Source organism: Prionailurus viverrinus, chromosome F2, assembly GCF_022837055.1.
Source record: "Prionailurus viverrinus isolate Anna chromosome F2, UM_Priviv_1.0, whole genome shotgun sequence".
Lineage (NCBI taxonomy): Eukaryota > Metazoa > Chordata > Mammalia > Carnivora > Felidae > Prionailurus > Prionailurus viverrinus.
This window is the reverse complement of record NC_062578.1, coordinates 24,085,904-24,093,323: the sequence shown is the minus strand read 5'-3', so window position 1 is coordinate 24,093,323 and position 7,420 is coordinate 24,085,904.

Sequence of the window (7,420 nt, the reverse complement as noted above, 5' to 3'; positions counted from 1 at the left end):
TGTCTGTATGGTTTTGTAAACATACTTTCATTAAACCAGAGACCAAATGACTAGAGATAACAGTAGAGGCATGATCATTTTTTTTTAATGTAGGTTGGACTGAAGGTGAAGTTAAACTTCTTGATAGTACTAGAGCGTCACAGTCTTAAACCCACATGCAACAGGGGATCAGGGAATTACCAAAGGGCCATGTGCCAGTGGCATTTGTTTGAAAACGGGATTGTGTGACTCTAAGTTTCACCTCAAAGTAGTCCATCCCTATTCTCAGTACCATGGCTTTAGAGCTGCTATACAGTGAAATGGTTTTGTACAAAAGAGAATAATAATTCTCATCTAGTTTTCTCACTGTGCTGCACAAAAAGAGAAGACATGAAATTAAGGCTCCTGATTACTGTGTGTTTAATCCACCCTAACTTTGGATTCTTCAAGGACACAAACTAGAACCTTTATATATAAATCACATACAGTAGTTTTAAGGCATGATCTGTTCTCTGGACTGGAAAGAAGACTGTAGACACTAAATTGCACCACAGTCTTACTGAAGTATTATTGTAGCTGTGTCCATACTCACATGCATAAAAGCTTTGGTGAACCCCTAGGTTTATCGTCTGTAAAATAAGGTAAACAATATCTTCTAGTCTTCCACGTCATTTAATACTCATTGTATGGACACCAGAAACTAGGCAAGGCACTGTGAACTCAGGTGAATACAGAACATGCCTGTGACCAGGCTAGTAAATGAGACAGATATGATCAAGGGCCACCCCGCAGGAGTGATAAAAGATGAAAAAGCCAGCCAATGCAGTATCTGGACCCCATGTACACATTTTCTTTGCTGTTGATGCAACTTCAGGTATCCCTCAACTTCAGATTTCATGATTTTGCCTCCTGACCTGACCTTGTTATCGTCAATATCCAGGCTTGAACATTCTTTGGATTCCAGTTTCCAGATCCTTGTGTCTTGGCTCTTCGCCAGCAGTACCATTCCTCAGTCTCAGCTCGGCTTCACTCTGCCTACCTCTCAGCGTCCTCTCTGAGTCATCACCTCATCACACTTTTGTACTCAACCCTCCCGTCAATGTTAGTGCATATGTGCAAGTGTATGTATAACAGAAGTAGGGATCAAATGCTTTAGAAACAGAAGAAGAATGATGAACTCTCAACATTGAAGCTGAGAATAAGAGAGCCTGTGAGAAAACATACTGGAAGGACAGCTACTAGGAGGTTCTCTCCAAAATGGTTGTTACCTCTCCTTGCTCAAGACAAAAATGCAATGAGGATTTTATTAAATATTGCTATGGAAAGAACAGAGTTACATAAGAATAGGTAGGGGCTGTGGGCAAGTATATAAGGAGAAATATGGGTTTCACAAAACATCCAAACATTGTTACTACCACCTTGATGGTTCTATTTTCTGTAGGTATATTTTCAGAAGCTAAAGAGTTATCTAGCACATAAAAGTATTCACAAAAACATATGTCTGTTAAAAGACATTTCCCACATTTAACTGAGCCTAAGTGTTAACTGAGAGGTTTATAATATTTTTTTAACTATTAGTTGTGGCAATATTTAATCAACCTGCTTGTGGTTGGTGGGATTTTTTAATCAATTATACTATAACTATTATTTCTCAGATCAACAGAAGATACTGAGACAGTAGTCAAAGTCTGTGGAAATTTCTTTTTAAATTTCTGCCCCATAATTTTTCTTTCTTTTTTATCAACAAAAAGATATAAAATAGTCACTATCATCTTTTAAGGCTATTCAGGACATCTTGATCCAAGAAACCTTACACAGTTTATGCACATTAAACAAAACTTTGTGGCCAAGTTTTTCTCCAAAAATCCCTGAATCCTTTTATTCACACCTTATGCCTATCACCCCTTATCCCAAACTGAGCCACTCAACCAAAAAGAGAAAAAAAAATAATGTTCCAGGATTTCAAAGCCAGTTATTGGGAAAGTGGGGAGAGGGAATTGAAAAATAGTTTTTTCTCATTTTTTTGTCCAAGCCAGAAATTTTCAGATTCTCTTTTGTGTTTTTGTCAATCTCTTTACTAGAAAGGAACAATTATTTAAATTATTTAAATTATATAGCCTTAACTAGTAAATCTAAAGACAGTTTATGCACTATAATTCTCATGCTTGTTAAGAATACTAACTCTTATGATGCAATTCTAAGACACTGCTAAATATATTAAACTTTCTTCTTACAAATTTGAAGTTCCTTTCAATACCTCAGTATTTTGGTATTAATATAAATAACATACATAGAAAATGAGCATAAAATACTGTATTTGTAAGAATACAGTCTGTATTTGTAAGAATAATACTAGCATCTGTAACAAACTCCCAAATGTCCATGTCTAAATCCCATAGATCTTTATTACTAATATAAGTTCCATATGGATATTCCTAATCAGTAACAAATTTCCTTCATGCCATGTAGCTACTTCTGTCTTTGGCTTTGTAACTCTCTGAGTCCTGACATCTGTGTTCCAATGGGAAAAGAACATATATGGGAAGGACCAGGGAAAATATGTATGAATCAGGTTTCTTTATGTCATATGTCACCTGGATTTGGTAATATCTAATTCCTACTGCAGAAGTACCATAGTCAAACAAACAAACCCCTGAAGTGTCATTTACTTCTCTGTGTTTAAGTCTTTCAGAAGTTAACAAATTAATATTTAACTAGCATCCAGATCATTTGTTTTGCTAGCCTTAACATCATTGAGCTATGATGTAGAGTAGATCCACCCCCATATAGTGTTGGCCTTTAGTACCCTCTTTGTGTAACTTCAAGATGTAAATTTACCTACAAAGAAAATGTACATAGTTGTACTGATTACAAAACATGGAATAGACTTCACTCAAGATTTAAGGACATATATTAGTACTGATGTGCAATAACACATAAGCACAGCATTTCACTGGTGGCAAATAACATCTCCAGCCTGTGTTGCGTTAGTGCTTTTTTCATAAATTTATATTGAATTTTTGTAGTGAAACCTGAAACCCAATGAAATTTTCTTGATGCGGGGTTTATTTCTAGAGGTTTGGGGTTTGTCTATAAACTCCAAATCCATGTGTGGGTCATAGAAAATGTTGGTAAGACTCAATCAACTTTTAGAAAACCTGGATAGAATTTCGAGCAATTAGGAATAAAAGAATAAATGTGTTTTGCTTTCTGTAGACCAAGTTCTGTGGGTTTTGAATTTAGAATTGAACAATTGAGGTTTAAGTTCCATTCACAGGGAAAACATGACTTCCTAGTGGAAAGAAAAGACCTGAAGAAAACAACTTTTACTTTGGAAAAATATAAAAACTATTCATGCATGGGTTCTGGAACAAAACATAGTGGTTGAAAAGAGGTTGCCTGAGAGGAATTTAAAGAAATTGTAATACAGTATGTTACTGCCTATTGCTATTCTCCCTATTGAGGTGAATTCCCAAAAGCTATAAGAGGTGTTGACACACACAATCTTCTTGGGCAAGAAAATGTTAATGTAAGTCCTATTTAATGGACAAAATTAAACAAAGCTGTTTTTAAAGTAATGGAATGTTTTAAACAGCAGTTATCAGTGCATTGTCTGAATTCAGCTGATTGCATTCCAAATATTAAGTTCCTGGGAGGTAAAGAAATGAAATCACTATTCTCATCATTTCAGAGGCAGGAAGTCTGTAACTTGCTGTTAAGAGTTGAATTTGTGTGTGCTGTGTGATAATGGGAAACTTACAACCTTATTGCTTAGACACCAACTATAACCAAGATCTGGGTTGATTCACAAGATAGAAGAAAGCTGTTACATTTGTGAGCTTATACTTTTCCTTTTTGGCGTTTCATAAATTTTTGTTGGAAGGTTTCATGGAAGAAATGAATCTGCAAGGGGTACAGCTAAATAAGTGGTAAACTAGTAAATTAAGAGAAAATATAATCTCTTAGAATTATATGGAAAGAATTTAGAGAAGAGGTATGGACCATGAATGTCAGAGGACGTAAAGAGGTAATTAAGCCCCAAATCTGGGTAAGATGGAGAGATCTGGAAATGAGAAAATTTCTGTCGTGGCTTAGATACAGTGTTGGATTCTCTTTTGCTAGAAAAACACATTTTTAAATTAAGGATGGGAATATTTATAAAAATTCAAACAGATTATTAAATCTAAAACTTTTGAAATCAGTTCTACTCCCCAAAATACAGCCAGCTTCTTCTCTCCCCCCCCCCCCCCCCCCAGAAAAGAGAGAGAATTCTAGAGATGAGTTTGGAGTAATCTGGACTACAATTAGATGAATTTGGGACAAGCGCAGGTCAATTCTATAGCCAATGCAGGCTGGTTTTCAAATAAATTTGGACTGGGTTAAAAGTTGGGATAAAAGCCACCAGAAACCTGCAAACAGGTGAAATTTCACAAAGCAAACTAATTTGAACTGATTTTTAAGATTTCCTTCAACCCAATTTTAGAGAGTCCAACTAAAGTACTGAATGGTTGTTCCGGATTTGGATTTGTTTAAATATGTTTATATGCAATACCCAGGGAAACAAAATGTCATGTTTCATGAAATTTTGCTTAATTGGAAGCTAAATCCTGGAAAGACCCAGACTTAACCCAGGTTTATAAAAAGCATTGGATAGTTTTACATTTTTCAAGCTGACTGATTTGTAAGCAAATTGAGGAAGAAGTTCTTGTTTTTTCGTTTTGTGTTTTTAGTTTGAATGTAATTCAGATTCCATTAACTCTGAGATTTTAATGCAAAAACTGGAGGCGAAAAGCTTAAAAATTCTGGAAAAGAGAGATTCCAAATAGAGCATGATTGAAATAAAAGGTAGAATTAATAATCCAAAAATGCTCCCCTTAAATAATTCAAACCCCAAGCAGATATATCCTCAGGGGGAAAAAAAAGGAATTCTAAACAGAGAGCATTTGTTACAATTTCATCTAGATGAAAGAATTCATAAGCAGTATTCACCTATGGAAAAAAAAGATGTTAGACTCAGAGTAATTCAAAGCATGTTACTCAATATTTTTTATTCTTAGGCAAAATCAGTAAACTCCAGTTAGACTATGAACTTAATATCGATGACAGTATTTTCTATTATCCTTTTTTTAAATACCCAAGGGTATCTAACAGTGTGTGAGCTGGGAAGTAGGTCTTATTACAACTTCATGCTTTTAAAGATAATTTGAGAACGTATCAAGTTCTAGCCACTGAAAAGATCTAGAAAGAAAGTATCAACCCTATAACAATGACCAACTCTCATATCAATTTCCCATTAACAGGAACCAGGGCCCCTTGAGAAAATGGCTGATTCCAAATTTGGGGCAGGAAATGTAAAACCTGCATTTGAAGTACTTTATCATACCAGGAATCAAGCTGTCAAATTATATCATAAGCATAAGAACTCAAGAGTGAAGCTGAATAAGCATATAGTGACCAAAGAGGAGAATTTGAGTATCAGTAAGATAATAAAGGTAATGGACTAAACACATGAAATAAGTTTAAGTCCCTGAGTTTGATGAGGGAGCATAAGGCAAGCTGACACCCCCACAAACTCCAATCCCCCTTGGGTGGAATATGTGTGATATTCCTCAGGTACCCCTGGATGCCCAAGAACAAAGGAAAGGGAAAAAACAAATGGTTAATTGATAGAGATCATAATCATGCAGGACATGAATCTCCATCAGTTTGCAACTGTTTTAATGATTTACAAGAAAAAAACAATCTCCAGAAACCTATGGACTCAACTCCCTGGAGCCCTAACAGCACCCTCCCCTCCTTAGTGATATGAGGAACAAAGGCAAGAAGAAAATGTAGATAAAATTAACTTTCTTTATAACCTGCAGCCCATTGGCAAATACTTGAGGCAGGCAGAAATAACGTTTCCCCAGGAACTCTCTGCTGTCTTAAAGGTAATGCTTTGCTAGAGGGAAAAAAAAAAAACCAAAAAACAAAAAACAAAAAAAAAACCTTAGCTCGACAATAAGCTAGGTATCCAGTATCTTATGAGTCCTCTTTAACATATGGAAGTCCTTTTGGAAACCTTTCTTTTTCCTTACCTGCCCACCCCAACTCCATAGCATATAATCAGTCACACCTCACAATCCCAGTGTAGCTCTTTCTGCCACAAGTCTTGTCCTTGTGCTTTAATAAAACTACTTTTTGCACCAAAGATGTCTCAAGAATTTCTTGGCTGTGTGTTCCAGACCCCCACCACCACCACTCCAAAACCGCATCAAGTTTATATTACCCCATCACCAACAAAACCCTCATTGGTCATCTTTGGAGGACTCTAGGAAACCAATCACTATTTTAAGAACTGGAAAATAATAATAAAAAAAAGACCAACATTTTAGTCCTTTAATGTACATCCCAGCATAGTAGCCAATATTAGAGGACGTGAAGAAGAAAGCAGAGGGTCAAGCTCTCAAAGACCAGCAAGCTATTGACATGAAATATGGAAGATACAGTAAAAAGTTCAACTCTTCTCCCTCACATATCCTTCACAATTCCAACTGTGGTAGAGTCTCCTCCCTAAGGAATGTGGTGAAGAAGAAAAAAACCTCAAGATAAGGGAAGGCAACCTGGCTATGTGCATATACGTGACATCCTTCATGACCCTGTAACATGAGACCACCCAATCAGACCATATGTCTGTATGTTACCATGTATGGGAAACAAGTAAAAAGTTTATAAAAGGCTACACCTCACTGCATTGGGGACTCAGTTTTTCGAATACAAACCCACTGAGCCTGTGCCGGCACAAATAAAGCTGCTTCCTGGATAGAAAGGCTTCAGTGTCCCATCCCTCTATGTGAGAATCCTGCTACATAATTACCTCTCCAGAGTCCACCACAATTAAGAGTTTTAGTGTTAATTTTTTTGTGTGCTTACATATTTCTTCACATATATGGAATCACATTTTATACACACACACACACACACACACACACACACACACACATACTGATTGTCAGTTCTTGATATTTCCACTTGTTCTTTTAATAGCCATAATGTATTGTGTACTATGTATGTATGTATGTATGAGATGTACAAACTAGAAAGACTTTATTCAAGACTATTACAATAGATAAAAACAGGGAAGCAAACTATAAGAGACCCTTAAATACAGAGAACAAACTGACTGAGGGTTGCTGGAGGGGAGGAGGGGGATGGGCTAAATGGGTGATGGGCATTAAGGAGGGCACTTGTTGGGATGAGCACTGGGTGTTGTATGTAAGTGATGAATCACTGGGTTCTACTCCTGAAACCAATACAACATTGTATGTCAACTAACTTGAATTTAAATACATAAATTAATTTTTTAAAAGACTGTTACAATAGAAGTAAAGACTATTTTAATAGGCTGGGTGGGGGAGAATTACATCTCAAAGAGGCAGAGAAAAAATTTACAATTCTAAGT